Raw genomic sequence first — 16,432 nt, forward strand, 5'->3', positions numbered from 1 at the left:
TAAATACTATTAAAAATAAAATTTTATTTTAACATGACTAAAAAAATTAAAATATTATGAGGAAAGTACAAATTTGTTCATAAATTTGGTATATATTTTTTTATTTTCTTTCTCACCTTCCTTGATTACTAAACATAAAAATATGGATTTTTTGATATTTTCCTTTCCTCCCTAAAACTTTCCGAATTCCAAACACAACCTTAACGATCTTTGATGAACATACAAGAGTCAGTACTTTGGATGCAAATTAGCTGAACTTGCCCACATTGTAATCCCCAGAAGGACAAAATCAAATAGGGAAAAGGCCAATGAAAATAAAAATTCTCCAAAAAATTTTAAAACTGGAAAATGCATGCCCTGTAATAATTCAATTATCAGACTACACAACACATAATTGCCCAAACAAAAAAAGTCAATGAGATATCATAAATTTTGAGAAAATTTGGGCCATCAAAGTTTGACCATGCATGCATATAATTGCAATACAGTATAGCCACTCAAAACTAACCTTGTGTTTGGTAATTAAATCATTAAACTAGACATATATGACAAACTTCACCATCACATTAGTTGGCATAAATTAAATAAATCAATAGCTTATATTTCCTTTGGCAGACGAAAATCAAACAAATTGAACATATAATCAGGTGAACGAAATACAATTAAGCGAAAGCAAATCAAACCATTTTCATACTTCTCATTCAAATTTTCATTACATTCCATTCTTAATCGATGCTATTCTGCAAATGCAAAACAAATTATTTGGTAGGGCATTCCTACTGAGTTCTTGACTAAAGCCAGCCATTCCCACTCCTCCTTTCATTTGGTAAAGGGCAAGTGTGAGGTTATTCTACTTTCAACAATTTTTCATCTACCTTGGGCTGGGATTTGAAGCACCTGATATGGACTCGGTTTCTCAATTATACTGAAAGCATTGGTAGCTCTAGAAAGCAAGGTATCTGTAAGCATGTTGAAGTGCATTAAAAAATGAAGAGCCAATGCAAGCTGTTTACCACAAGCATCATCAGCTGAATGCAAACTCGAAGGCAGAGCTTTGAGGCAGCCTCAAAGGAAGTACAATTTTTCTCGAGCTAATGCAAATTATCAACTCAATCAGTCATCTTAAAACGATCTTCTATTGCTGCAGGCACCTTTTTCTTTCTGCAAGTCTACTATGTTGAACAAAGTCCATCAAAAGAAATATATGATCGATACCTTGTGGATAATTTATCCCTGCATGATTAAAATATGAAGAATAAAAAAATAATAATAAAAGAGGAAAAAAAAAAAGATAGCTGTCAAGATCATTTCACAGTACAAAAGTAAAATTGGTGGGCCCTTTACCATTGATTAAACTCAACAACTGCTCCTTTTTTAAAAAACCAAGGGCAAGGTCTACCCACTCAAACCCTACACAACTTTATCTCCAAAAAGGGAATTTGCAGCTTGAAAACTTGAGAATCACCTTGCAAGCCACAACTTGAACTTGAATCAAAGCCAAACAGGTACCTGTTTATACGGGCAGTCACTTAGCATAAGCATGTTCATTTGCAAATGACAAGAATGTCTTGGAAGTTTACAGATCCACTCCATTGGGATATGCACTAAATTTTCCTTCATTGGTGTGCTTGCGTGATGCCATCAAGGGAAAAACGTGTACAAATATTCAAGGTCACGGAGCGCCTATCTTTGTCATGTGCTTGCTAGAAGAAATAGAAGACCGGCCTTTAAAAAAATGGACATAAAAAGAAAAAAAAAATTTTAAGTAAAAAATTTATAACCACCAAGTAGAAGCATCAAAAAAATGAAGTTTGCTTGTTTAGAGTCTATATCCATAAGATCTAAATTAGAAAAAGAAAGCAGAAGCACATCACCAATTCAAAGTACTCAGGCGCCGTTAAACAATATGTTACACCCAATACAAAATGCTCCGACAGACAAGATATACCACTCTTACCTCCATGCTCAAAGAGACTGTGCCTCGGGCCCTCAAGAAGGGTTGCAAATTAACTAAGCCATTCCACAAGCTACTCCATGCTCATCTCAATGTTGGAGTTTGTGTACTAAGATAAATAAGCCAAGCTTGAACTTAGATTTGAAACCTGAAAACTAAAAGAACCAAGCTTTGGACTAGATGAGACTTGGCTCACCAAGCTCACAAGCTAGATCGTTCAACTAACTCGAGAGTTGGCCAGCTCACAAGCTAGATCATTCAACTAACTCACAAGTAGCCTTGTTTATAAACTGAAACAATACTCTTGTTTAACAGCGTTATGAGTTAACTAATCAAGCAAGTTCATCAACTTGTTTGTGCATATGCTCAAAAATTGACTCGTCTATTTGCTATATAAGAGCCTCATTAATTTATATACTCAATTTAAAGCTCAATTTAAATTAACATTATTTTACATATATATTTTATTAAAATTATTTTCTGTCTAGTAATCACTAATCATTTTTTTTTTATTAATCTTTTAAACTTTTTTTCATGACATAAGATAGTGAAACACAAACCAAATTATTACACCTAGGCTGCAAATGAGCTAAATCATTTTGTTAGTTTACACCAATGAGCAATTTTAGGTTGAATTTGAATCTCATTAATAAATGTTTAATTTTAAATCTCACAATAAATGATGAAAATTGAATAGAATTAGAGCTGGCTTGTTAGGCTCATTTTAAGCTCAATTAATAGCTGAGATGAACATGAACAAGACTACGCTTGGCTCATTTGGTTGAGGAACCAAGCTGGGGTTTAATTTCAAAGCTCATTTATTAAACAAGCTGAGCACGAACATATTAAAGCTCAACTCAGTTCAGCACAGTTGCAGCCCTACCTTCCAAGTTTGAACGTAACATGCTTACCTTCTGTGCTGTTGTTGCTTATTGGACACTTTATTTTTCAAAGAAGAATTTGTATATATTAGCATAGAGAAAATGCATCAACACACATGTAGTCCCAACTAAGCCAAATAGCATACCATTACAAGCATTGAACTTACTGTCCTAGAATCTAACAACACAAGGAATGTCATTTTAAACATCAGGCTGAGTATTCTCATAAAGCCTCAGCTTCCCAAATATAGTAGATAGGAGCAGCCCAGACCAGTCTATGAAGGTAAGGAGAGAATTGGGGAAGCTAGTCCCAGTAAGCCTGTAAAGTTCATTCTCCCAAGGGTATTCTCTCTATTCACAAAACAAAGACAGAAAATTCTGCTGGAAACTTCAAAAGAAAACCTGCAGCTGAAGAAACAATGATCCTTAGATTCGTTATCAGCATCATGCAGCAAATCAAAGAAGTTCTCAATCCCCATCCAACCAACGCATCAAAGGTAGATACTCTGTTAAGAACAGCAAAACAAGAGACAACGACATGTTTTCAATTTAAAGTTGCTCTTTTTTTCTTTTCTTTTTTCCCGGGAACCAAATGACATTTTCCCATTGAATCACAGATGCTTTGTTCCCCAAGTAGTTCCAAACATATTTGAGAGTTAAAACTCCAGAAGAATCACCTCCCAGTAGACCTCATCAACTGCCTTTATATCAGGAATAAGTTCAGCTGGAATTTTAGAGTAGAAATCTTGAATGAAAGAAGAGGAAATAGGCCTAACCCAAGTATAATTATTCAACACTTTATCAGCAACTTAAGCCACTTTATGATACCAAAGTCCTGAATAATTTGGTGACCATAATTCTGAAGAAGAGACCAAATGGCATGCCAACTATCAAAGAACAGAAAATTGTCTTTTCCATTTTAACACAACAGAACACTTCTCCCATAACTCCTAAAATTTTGCTTCAACACCAAAAATGCAAGGCTCAGGAATACTCAAGCAGAAAAACTTCTTCCTCTGTTTTTAAGAATGATCCCGGTCACCCACAAGAAAAAAAAAATTGCAAGACTCCAAGACATTATGAAAAGTTTCTATTCCATTCTTTAACCCACTTAAGATCCAACATACCGCAACCTCCCACCCAAAAAAAAACCAGCAGTGTTCCATCACTTCCCCTCTATATTCCATAATAAGGCCTTAAACCTTGTTCCAAACCCTGAATAACTTTCTGAGGAAGTATTAAAACCTTACATGAGTACATTAGTATACTGAATAATACTGACTTTACAACTTAAAGCCTTCCTGTATGGAAAATGCCTATGCATCCAAAGATTAATTTTCCCACAAATTCTTTCAAGCAATTGCTCACAATCAACAACATGTATCCTCTGTGTTATGAGATGTCTCTAAATATCTAACAGTAAGTTGGCTTTCTGCAACTTCCAAGAGTTGAAGAATTTCACACATGATGGAAGAGTTAATTCCAGCACAATAAATCTCAGTCTTTGCAGTGCTAGCCTTAAGCAAATTAAGCCTATAGAGAACATCAACAATAGCTCTAATGCATGGGGCAGTATCAGAGCAACCATAAGTGAACATTATGAGGTCATCAGCAAAGCTTAAATGGGTAAATTCTAGCTCTACTGCATTTGCTGCGAATTTTAAAATCTCCATGTTTGGAAACTTTTTCAAGAAGCTTAGACAAAAGTTCCATAACCATAACAAAAAGGTAAGGAGATTTGATCATCCTATCTTAAGTTCCTTAACAACTTGATGCCTTGGAAAAATCCTTCCAATGCATGTTGAGAGAAACAGAAAAATAGGTAGTAATATAACCAACAAAATTCTGAGTCTCAATACTCATGAGTGTGGAGAGGATTTTTGAAAGGGGAGGAGAGTTAGCATTATACACGAGCAATGGATGTTCTAAAGAAGGCCCTGAGAGGAGAACCAGGCACTCTCCAAGAAGCTCAAGAATGAAGAGTGGTGGGTTTTGATGGCTAGAAGGATTTATCAAGCTAGTAAGAATTTTAAAGTTAGGGGGACTTATGTGTGTGAGTGTGTGTGTGAAGGGGGGAGAGAGAGAGAGAGAGAACTTGATTAAATGTCAAAAAAACCCCACTTTAGAATAGCTGGAGATACCTATAGGAGGCAAGAAAACAGGTGTGGTTGCACATGCAAGTAGGTGTAGGAAGAAAAGAAAAGTTCACAAATAAAGACTAAGGTTATGCTTCGTTCACAGAATAGCTAGTCCTTGTAAAAAGAAAAAACATAGTGAAAATTTTAGGAATAGAGATAATGGCCATTCCTTATTGTTGAAGTGCCATTTTACCTAAAAGCTTAAGCTATTAGGTTGTAGACCAACAATATATATCAAGCTTTAACACTTCCCTACACATGCAGTCCAGCAGCACATGGAAAGATAAATGATAAATAACATCCATTACAGGGAACACAATAATTTTTAAACACCACATAATAAATGTGGGACATGAGACTATGACCCAAGACATCCTGTAACCAACTCTGATACCATGTTAGATCACCACTTTACCTAAAGCCTTAAACTGTTAGGTTGTGGGCCAACAATATATATCAAGCTTTAACACATATATTCCTTTTTATTTCATTCAACATGTAATAAGAAGGGGATAGACATTCCTATGGTGAAATTTGGGAATAGTTATTCCTTCTCTATTCCTTGTTATGGACTCAAAAAGTTTCACATCATTATTTGCCTTATGATAACAAAATAACTTTTTTGTATAACTAATTATAAGTAACCGATTATAACTAATCTATTCCTATGAATAAGCATTCTGCAAACCAAACAAAACCAAAGATTTTAGAATAGTATTTTAACAACCTTCTTTGACTTGAATAACAACTAAATCCTCAAAATACTAGAAAAAGATTATTGTTGTGAATTACAAACTAGCAAATTATAGCAACTCTACCCACATATCAATGCCCAATACAAGGTGATACTTTGCAGAAAATGTAAAAAACAATCAAGAAATATCAAGCCCAAGGCTAAATCAACCTCTATTTTTAAGTTACAGTTGAACTAATTTCGACACTGTTTCAAATCAAAAATCAAAGAATAAGACAGTTTCTGCTAGCCACCCACGTATTTAGCAGTTGTTGACTTTCTGAGTCCGATCCCTATTTTGATGCTGATAAAGCACGAGTATCTTATGTGTATACTTAACTTGTGAACAGGTATATACACACACATAAGGGGACTAAAGATGGAAGTCATAAAGGACATAAAGATCACAATCAAGCGCATTTCATGAAGTCAAAGGAGCAAAGAAGAAGACATTTATTATTTCATTTATAATGCATTTTAGTTTTTATGTATTTGGTCTGAAATAATGCATGTCATGCATGATATGAATGATAAGCTCAGAATGACCATAAACTGACCTTAGGGACCAACACTTTAATCAAAAATCCTTTTCATAAAAGCTAAAATCAAACAAAGTTTTTTGAAATATCTTTAGGGTCACAATCAAGGCAAAAACTGAGGAATTCACTGACCTTGATCGACCGACCAGTTCAAGTTATAATCAGCTTAGTTGATCGAACACACATTAGGCCAGAAGTCAAAGTTTGACTAGGCTCAGTCAACCGACTATTTTTAAACTTAGCTTCCACAGTCAACCGACCTCTGAACGTGGCCTTTCTGCCTTCCTCAGCCGACCGGTGCTTTCAGTTCAAAAATAGCCTCAGCCGACCGACCTTCAAGGCTCGGCCGACTAGTCATTTGGCCAACCGACTGAACTTACGAAAAAAGGAAAATCGCCCAAGGACAGCCGACCGGCCCTTTCCTTGGCCAACCGAACCTGTTGAGAAATTCAAATATGGTGTGTGAGGTCATCCGACCGACACTAGGGTCAACCAACCAAACCTCTCGGGTTCTGGTACTTTTCAGCGCTTAAACGCAATTATTTATTAATTAAACAAATTTCAAAATACCCTTCGTGTCCCCAAACGGTCATATTTTCAGAAAAACTATAAATAGCCCCTTATTACTCATTTTTTAATCAATGCTTAAATTAGAAAATCCTCCCAAATATTTTATGCTTTAAATTTTTACTCTCTTATACTCATTCATGTTTCTCCACATATTTTTATTGATAAATATTTTTGGAGAAACCTTATTTCCAGCTTGTAAATCTTTGCACATCTATTGCAAGATTCAAAGCTCACTTGATTTTGTTTGCAAAAATCTTTTTGAGCACAAATCCATTGCTTCCTTTGAACTTTATTAGAAAAACTATTTTGGGAAAATTCTTGAGATATTGAGAAGAGAACCTTGAGCATAATTTCATCTAAATATCTTTGCTTGAAAGGTCCCTTATTTTTAATCTTGAGAAAATCATTTTTCACATTCTCTGTTCCAATTGAAAAATATTTTTGAGTGAAAAATACACATACTCACTTGAGTTATATTTCATATCATATGTGAGTGCATTGATCGTTAATTTGTACACATCTGCTTTTTAAGAAGCATCCTATTGTACGAAATATTTTATTGAATATCTTGTATTCCATGCGTGACCTGAAGAGGGAGACTCGCCCTGCGAAGAGCCCCGGATTGACTCAGACCCGATTAGGAAAGCTGGGATTTGCACCATCCCGTAAAGTGTGCACAGTTTGGCTTAGCCAGGTAAATTGAGTTGAGGTGTCTCCGCCTCGTAAGGAGAATTGGTTGTGGCTCAGCCCCGTAATTTGAGCTAGGGAGTCTTCGCCCAATAAGGAGAGTGTAAAAGGCGTCGCTCCACGCCCGTTAAGTGAGTATTTAGTGGAATCCTCTTGCTAGTTAGCTTGAAGCGGCGACGTAGGCTGGTTTGGTCGAACCTCGATAAAAATATCGTGTTCAATTTCTCTTTCCTTATACTATTTACTTTCAGTCTTGTATGCATATGATTAAACTATTGTGAATGTTTTATTTGCTTTATTTATCTACATACATTAATATATGTGGGAACTAAGATTACTTAGAAAGACCCTCGGGTGTGCTATACTGATTGTGGAACTCTAAATAGAGATAAATTGACCTACAAAGTTTAAAATTTCCAATTCATCCCCCTCCCCCTCTCTTGGGAATACGCCATTCTCAACAATTGGTATTAGAACCTCGTTGCAAAAAGCTTAACCGCTTATGCTAAAGATCGCAATGGTTCATACTAGTGTATCCCCATTCGGTGAGAAACAATCATTTACTAGGCCTCCATTGTTTTGTGGTGATAATTACACCACCTGGAAAATTAGTATGAATGTTTTCATAAAATCAATGGATTAGAAGGCCTGCCAAGTAATTGTTAAAGGAATTTGTATGCTTGTAAATGAAAATGATATAAATTTAATACATGCAAATTCATATGCCATGAAATTATTGTATTGCACTTTAGATTCTAATACTTTTCTTGAGATTATGGCATGTAAGAGTGCAAAAGAAATATGAGAAAGACTTGACAGGAAATATGGAGTGACCAAAGAAAAGGAGACCGTCACTCCGAAGGATTTGTGCCCAAATGATCAAGAGGAGGTAAATCAGTTAATAACGCCAAATGATGAAGATTTATATGATACACCTTCTATTTTAGTTAATAATGCATTGGATGATTCTTGTGTTATATCCTCATGCTATGAATCATCTTATGTTTCTTGTGATCATAATGCACGCACTGATTCAGGTGATAATTCTTGTATTAAATCTTGTGTTGAATCGTGTGCATCTAATATTGGAAGCATGACATCTTATGAGAAACCACAAAAGAAATTCATTAATGCTCATAAGATTACAGTTAGGATGTCTAAGCAGAAAATCTTTCTAAAAAACAAAAGTAAAAAGTTGGCAGCATAATTAGAAAATCTAAAAGATTATCATGCCACATTAGAAAAGAGAAAATTAAGAAGATATTGAAAATTATCTGCTTAGAGGAAGATATAGATGATTATTCTAGAGTTACTCTCAAAGTTAAAAATGGAAAGAATAATCATAATAAACCCTTAGGAATTAAAAATAAAAATCTTTTCAAAATGGGTTCGTATTTAGCTTTTAAATCCCATGGTCATTTTTATGCCTCATCTAGTAGAAGTAGAACAAATAAGCATAATCCATCACATACATATAAATCTAGCTTATTTTGTGGAATGAAAGGGCACATTAGATATGTCTATCAGGTTAAATATGCCAAAGGCTTGGATAAGGGAATGATGTGGGTAATCATGAAGGCAAACACCTTAGGACCTAAGGAAGAATGGATTCCAATAGGTATTACATAATTTTCTTAATTCTGCTTAGTCCTTAGGATTAGGGGTAGTGATGACTATAGGCTTGGGAAGTGGTGTGTGATTAATTTGCCTAATCTTAGTATATGCATTCACTATACTCTTTTGTTATACTAAGTATCATAGAAAATCAAGTCAATATGAAAATTCAAGCAAGACATCCAATCTAAACTTAATGCATACATATATATCATAATGATTGGTTAAAATTTGTAAATATTGGCTATAGCATGCTAGCTTTGAACCGAAAAGGAATGAAATAGTCTCTGCTTACATGGGACATTAGTCTCACGATCATTCACATCATTCCTCTGAAATGTTCAAAGTAAAAGGTTAAGAGCTTAACTGACAATTTTATCTGGAACCTAATATTTCTGAGATGAAAAAGTTAATCATCACATCTTGAATAAAATCTCAAAAGCATGCTCAAATAAATCTACTTCCAAATGGACAAGGCATCCTTGTCTGGTAAATAATTCTTAATGCTTAACCCATGCTTAAATATGGATATCTTGAGTTAAGCATATTTTGTCCTTTTCACAAGTTTGAGGTTTAGGGGATCCACACTATATATCATTTAATCCTAAACTCATTGTTAGTCTTAAAAGCCTAAATCAAAACTTAGTCATCACTCTAGGTATAAGTACTAATCATAATAAATTCCTAATATATTAAGTGCTTATTTAAAAGACATCCTTCTTGTAATCAAAATTAGAGGCATTCTCTAAGGGATTCAAGTTCTATTGTTAAATCAAAATATTCCCTTTGAGTTTTAAATGTACAAACTCTCTAGTTTTGGTTTACCTTCTCCTTCATAGGAATTATTTACTAACCACAATCACATTCGGTAAGGTTTCATCCTATTCTTGGGCTCGTATCTTTGCTCTAAATTGTAATCATATCTAAAGGATACATTCCAATCACCAAAGAGCTTTGTTTAAGAAATTCATATACTCCTAAATGCTCTTTGGTAACATGGCCAGGACATAGTCACCAACACGAAAATATTCTGAATTTTGTCCTGCCTCATTTAAATACTCTTCTGAACTTAATGAAAATTTTATTATTTAAGAGTATTTATCCTATACTTCTCCCACAAAGCTCTCAAATTTCAATCAAATCCTTTAGAGCTTTATATCCGTTGATTGTGTTGAATGGCTAACCTAGTTGCCTAGATCTTAATCTAGATGAATGCATATATTTCAAGGAGACCTATGCACATGTAATTAAAATTAGAAGTCATTCAATATTGTGCCTCTCATGCGTTGAAATTCATAAGAAAAGAGGCAAAAGCAGGCTTATGACCCTGAGAAATATTGTTTATGACTTTTTGGTCCTCTAAGCCAAAGCTTTCAAAGCCAAGCTTGAATCATTAAAAATCTTAGAACACTTGACTAAGATCTTGAAAGATGAATAAGGCATAAGATGGTTAAGTGCATAACTCAGGGGAAGCATTTCTATTTCATGACTATAACTCAATTAAATGCTCTATTTTTATGCCCATATGCTTATATAACCACAGCACTATTGCATACTGCCCATATTATAACTAAATGCTTAAATTATTTTGATGGATAGTGATTTGTGATTATGCGGTATTGTGAACTATTACTGAATATACTGATTAAGAATATTGGATTGCATGGAACGTCATCTGTAAGGTCGTTGCAGAAATTTATGTACTTGCATGCTTATACGGAACGCCAACTACATGGCTGTTACAGTACTTTGTGAATTGCATGCTGGTAGTGGATTCTAGGTTGTTGCGTGCTTAAGATGAATTATTTACTGAAAACAACCATATTTCAGGTACAGGTTTTATGGGAAAATGTCAAATTTACAAACAGCATGCTGCCGAAATTTCGTTAAAATTTTCCCAAAATAAAACCATGTACTAAGATGATTATGATAAAATTAATACTAAAATATATTTGAAAGGATGAGTGAATACTAAAATATTAAATTTCATCCTTACATAATCATCAAATATTTAGGGGAGCTAAGCTCTATCCTTAGAGAAAGAGCATAATGAACTCGTATGCATCATGTTTCGCTTTTTTTATTATTAAGGCTTTTCTGAAAAACTTGGAACATCATATCCAGTTCGTAAAGCTTTATGATTAGATGTGGATTGTTCTTAGATTCATGTGCTTTATAGAAAGCCTTAATATCTATTCCTGATGCATTTGTGGTCTATAGGAATAATTATACTAGCTGCATATCAAAAATAATTCATTCGATATCCAGTATAAATGGGTTTAAAAGATCTAAAATGAATGTTTATACTGTTTGGTATGCTTAATGAGATTAATCGTTGATAAGTACAAGCACTTCATTTCATCTAAGCATGTATTTAAATTGATAGGAGGAGCATCCAAAATTAAATTTCTATCATATCATGCTCGCCAACAATTTTTGGCTTAGACCTGTTTTTGAATTCTTTGTGGCTTGTGCTTAAATGTGATGTTGTTATCATAATTTGAAATATGTTAATTAGCCACAATTATCTATGTAGCCATATGATCCTTGTTTTAAATTATCTAATATCTTTAATATCTATATGGTTGTTCTTTTCTAATTATAATTCGGTGTGTGCTTAAGTGATAAACCAAAAAGATAATGCTTGCTTGACCTTCTTTGTTAAAGTTTCATTTTCAGCAAGCACACCCCCAATACCTTTTGAAAACATCAAAAGGGAAATTCTTTTAATGTTTTATGGTAAGAAATATTTTCATAACTAAAACTCTTTATATCTTGCCTTATTGTTTATATAGATATATTGCATAACTGGTTCGGTGATTACACATAAAAATGCATATGAACTAGTTAGACTAAAATCATGCTCAAACCTACACTTGCTATCATATGCCACATGTTCTGAACTCAATTTTTTTTGCGGGTCTTATGTATTGCTTAAACTGCAATGATTTGAGGATTATTCTGGTATGACCATATTTGTCATGTCATTTTAAATTTAAATGACCAGTTATACCGTTATTGTGAGCCTAATTGTTATATTTTTCAAAATGGTTATAATCTTTTCTTATGCCCAAAACTCTTTTAAATAGGGGGAGTTCTCTTTTTAAGCTAAGTTTGTTTTGAATGATCAAATTGTGTTATACTTAGTTTAGCCCTTTTGCTGATGCCAAAAGAGGGAGAATTTTATGGAGCAAAATGATAAATGATTTTATGACAAAAAGAGGGAATTTCTTTAGGGCACATATTTTTAAAAGGGATAAATATATGAGCTTTAATGTGCTTCAACGCAAAAACTAAATGCATAATTAATTTGAAATGTCTTTATTCATGAATATGTTTGAGCTATGTTGTTTATTTTTACTTATGCATACTCTTAGGGGGAGCCTTTTCAAGCTTAACCCATTTTATTCTGGTGCGTTTATCATTATCAAAAAATGAGAGATTGTTGACTTTCTGAGTCTGATCCCTATTTTGATGCTAACAAAGCACAAGTATCTTATGTGTATACTTAGCTTGTAAACAAGTATATAATTCAACACACATAAGGAGACTAAAAATGGAAGCCATAAAGGACATAAAGATCACAATCAGGCGCATTCCATGAAGTCAAAGGAGCAAAGAAGAAGACATTTATTATTTCATTTGTAATGCATTTTAGTTTTTATGTATTTGGTCTGTAATAATGCATGGCATGCATGATATGATTGATAAGCTCAAAATGACCATAGACTAACCTTAGGGACCAACACTTTAATCAAAAATACTTTTCATAAAAGCTAAAATCAAACAAGGTTTTTTGAAATATCTTTAGGGTCACAATCAGGGCAAAAACTAAGGAATTCATTGACCACAGTCGACCAACCAATTCAAGTTATAATCAGCTCGGTTGACTGAACACACATTAGGCCAGAAGTCAAAGTTTAACTATGCTCAGTCGACCGACCATCTTTGAACTTAGCTTCCACAGTCAACCGACCTCTGAACTTGGCCTTTCTGCCATCCTCAGCCGACCGGCCTTCAAGGCTCGGCCGACCAGTCATTTGGCCAGCCGACCGAACTTACGAAAAAAGGAAAATCGCCCAAGGACAGTCGACTGGCCCTTTCCTCAGCCGACCGAACCCATTGAGAAATTCAAATTTGGTGTGAGAGGTCAGCCGACCGACGCTAGGATCAACCAACCGAACCTCTCAGGTTCCGGTATTTTTCAGCGCTTAAATACAATTATTTTTTAATTAAAAAAATTTCAAAATATAATTCGTGTCCCCAAACGGTCATATTTTTAGAAAAAACTATAAATAGCCCCTCATTACTCATTTTTTAATCAATGCTTAGATTAGAAAATCCTCCCAAATATATTATGCTTTAAATTTTTACTCTCTTATACTCAATTCATTTTCAAAATTCTTTTGAAGAGAGCATTTGATTACTACTCTCCTCCTTCGCTGGCACACTTATTGCTTTTGAAGTTTGGTGGAGATTTATTGTTTTGGGCATTTGATATATCATTTTAAAAGCATTCACTCTCACTCATTTCCTTACTTTGAAAATTATTTTTTGAGAGTTTGTATAGTGTTTCTCCACATATTTTTATTGATAAATATTTTTGGAGAAACCTTATTTCCAGCTTGTGAATCTTTGCACATCTATTGCAAGATTCAAAGCTCACTTGGTTTTGTTTGCAAAAATCTTTTTGGGCACAAATCCATTGCTTCCCTTGAACTTTATTAGAAAAATTAATTTGGGAAAATTCTTGAGATATTGAGAAGACAACCTTGAGCATATTTTCATCTAAACATCTTTGCTTGAAAGGTCTCTCATTTTTAATCTTGAGAAAATTATTTTTCACATTCTCTGTTCCAATTGAAAAATATTTTTGAGCGAAAAATACACACTCACTTGAGCTATATTTCATATCATATGTGAGTGCAATGTGCATTGATCGTTAATTTGTACACATCTGCTTTTTAAGTAGCATCCTATTGTACGAAATATTCTATTGAATATCTTGTATTCCAGGCGTGCCCTGAAAAGGGAGACTCGCCCTGTGAAGAATCCCGAATTGGCTCAAACCCGGTTAGGAAAGCTGGGGCTTGCACCATCCCGTAAAGTGTGCACAGTTTGGCTCAGTCAAGTGAATTGAGCTGAGGTGTCTCTGCCTCGTAAGGAGAATTGGTTGTGGCTCAGCCTCGTAATCTGAGCTAAGGAGTCTCCGCCCCGTAAGTAAAGTGTAAACGGCGTCACTCTGCCCGTTAAGTGAGCATTTAGTGGAATCTTCTTACCAATTAGCTTGAGGCGGGGACGTAGGCTGGTTTGGCCAAACCTTGATAAAAATATCGTGTTCAATTTCTCTTTCCTTATACTTTTTACTTTCAATCTTGTATGCATATGATTAATCTGTTGTGAATGTTTTATTTGCTCTATTTACCTGCATATATTAATATATGTGGGAACTGAGATTGTTTAGAAAGACCCTAGGGTGTGCTATATTGATTGTGGATCTCTAAATAGAGATAAATTGACCTAGGAAGTTTAAAATTTCCAATTCACCACCAACTTTTGGGAATACATCATTCTTAATAGCAGCGATGGAGGGACTGATAGGCAGAGGAGGGTCAAATCCTCAAAAAGGAGGGTCAAATCCTCAAAACCCAAACGGCAAAATCTTAGTGCTGTAAGGTTAAATCCTCAAAACCCAAACTTCGAAATCTTTGCAACCCTATCTGATCTGAAGCTACTATGCTCTACACAGAAATCATCTCAAAGACAAAAGCCAAAAGCTTCCTGTAAAAGTGGCTGAGGACTTCTTCTTATACCAACCCCATGGCTTCAAAGAGAAGCCAATTTCCATTTTTTGCACATAACGCCCTCTAAAAACCACTTATCCTCTAGAGTCCCACCAAAAATAGTTCCCATCACAAGAATGTCCCTTAATATTACAAAATGACCTCCAAAAGCTAATTTAACCAAAAAAAGGCCCAATTTCACAAATTACAAAAATGCCCCTAGCACCCATATAACAATACTTGATATAAATGGAAAATTACATAATATTTACAGACTTGCATCGTTCCCCCCTTCTTAGAAAAGGCTCGCCTTCATGCAAGTTGTCATCTTGGCTGCCTAGCACATGTCAAGGTCAATCTTCATTGATTCCTCATCAATAATCCATGAATTCTAATAATAAAGTCTGCCAACCCATTTTACTAGGAATCTAAAATGAATTTCTGTCCTAGTCCTCACCCCTCGCACATGTATAACAGCCTTAATTTTTTTTGCCTTGCTAGGAGTGACTTCACTAAGTTCTCACACAACACTTAGTGTTTCAACATTCAAATCACCATGAAATGGTTATTAGTCGGCCACATTAAAGATCTGCAATCTATCCAAGCCTTGAGGATCAACAAATTTGCACAAAACTTTGCATGGCCGTATCTTTCAACTTTTCAACGTGTGTGCCCAAGATCTCTCTTTCCAAAGGAAAACCATCATCCAATCATCAACCAATAATCATTGAACTGCCTATCTTTCAGCGCAAGGCCAGCCAAAAGTACCTTCTAGCTACTAAATTTAGAGTCTTATTCCTACCAAAATGACCTCCAAAACCTTCCCCATGCAATTCAAATATAAAGTATTCCCTCAAAGAACTTCCACAAATGTATAGCTTAATATCCTTGAATAAATACCCATATTTCACAACAAATTCTGCACACACATAACAATCTCTAGCCGCAAATTTCTTAAGATTCCAAAAAATAAGGGTCTTCTTTGTATTGTTCCTTGATTAGCTCCAACTCAACAACACTAGTAGACATAGTTTTCAGAAAATATGCCCTTCTACTCAATCCACATCTACCATTTTCTTTTGAAAATCAGCCTTGTGTCTCAATGTGAAAATGTACTCCTACAGGAATGACACCCCTTTAGCATACCTCCATCCTAGCTTCATTGGGGATTAAGACATCTCAAGTCCTTGTGATCAGAACTCAGAATAAATTCCCTTTGAATAAGGTAATGCCGCTAGGAATTTCAATGCTTGAACAATAACATGAAAGGGTCATGAGTTTACTAGTTGTGGAGCCTTGTTGAGTTTCTTGATAAAATAAGCCACTAATCCTCTTGACTCAAGATAGCCTCAATTCCAATCTTTGATGCATCACAATCAACTTCAAAGGGCTTATTGAAAGTCTAGCAAGGCCAAAATTGCACTTGGGTCATCATATTCTTTATCTCCTCACAGCTCCCTTCAGCCTCTGAAGTCCAGCTGACCTTCTCTCCTTTGAGATACTCTATGATGGAAGTGACTATAGTGCTGAAAT

At 34.8% G+C, this 16,432-nt stretch overlaps 1 protein-coding gene across 7 annotated transcripts in view; it reads right to left on the bottom strand.

Moving 5' to 3' along the window:
• Window positions 1-614: 614 nt before the first annotated feature.
• LOC131149772 (pentatricopeptide repeat-containing protein At5g01110) overlaps window positions 615-16,432 on the bottom strand; it is a 30,429-nt gene continuing 14,611 nt past the window's right edge. For 3 of the 7 annotated variants that reach the window (XM_058100520.1, XM_058100516.1, XM_058100515.1), the window contains 2 exons: window positions 1,510-1,725; window positions 615-1,233 (listed from right to left, as the gene is read on the bottom strand). The gene's annotated coding sequence lies outside the window, so the exon portion shown is untranslated. Of the gene's footprint in view, window positions 1,234-1,344; window positions 1,726-16,432 lie in introns of all 7 variants that reach the window. The other 4 variants (XM_058100514.1, XM_058100519.1, XM_058100518.1 and 1 more) reach the window with 3 other exon arrangements.

Source organism: Malania oleifera, chromosome 2 (genome assembly GCF_029873635.1).
Source record: "Malania oleifera isolate guangnan ecotype guangnan chromosome 2, ASM2987363v1, whole genome shotgun sequence".
Classification (NCBI taxonomy): Eukaryota; Viridiplantae; Streptophyta; class Magnoliopsida; order Santalales; family Ximeniaceae; genus Malania; species Malania oleifera.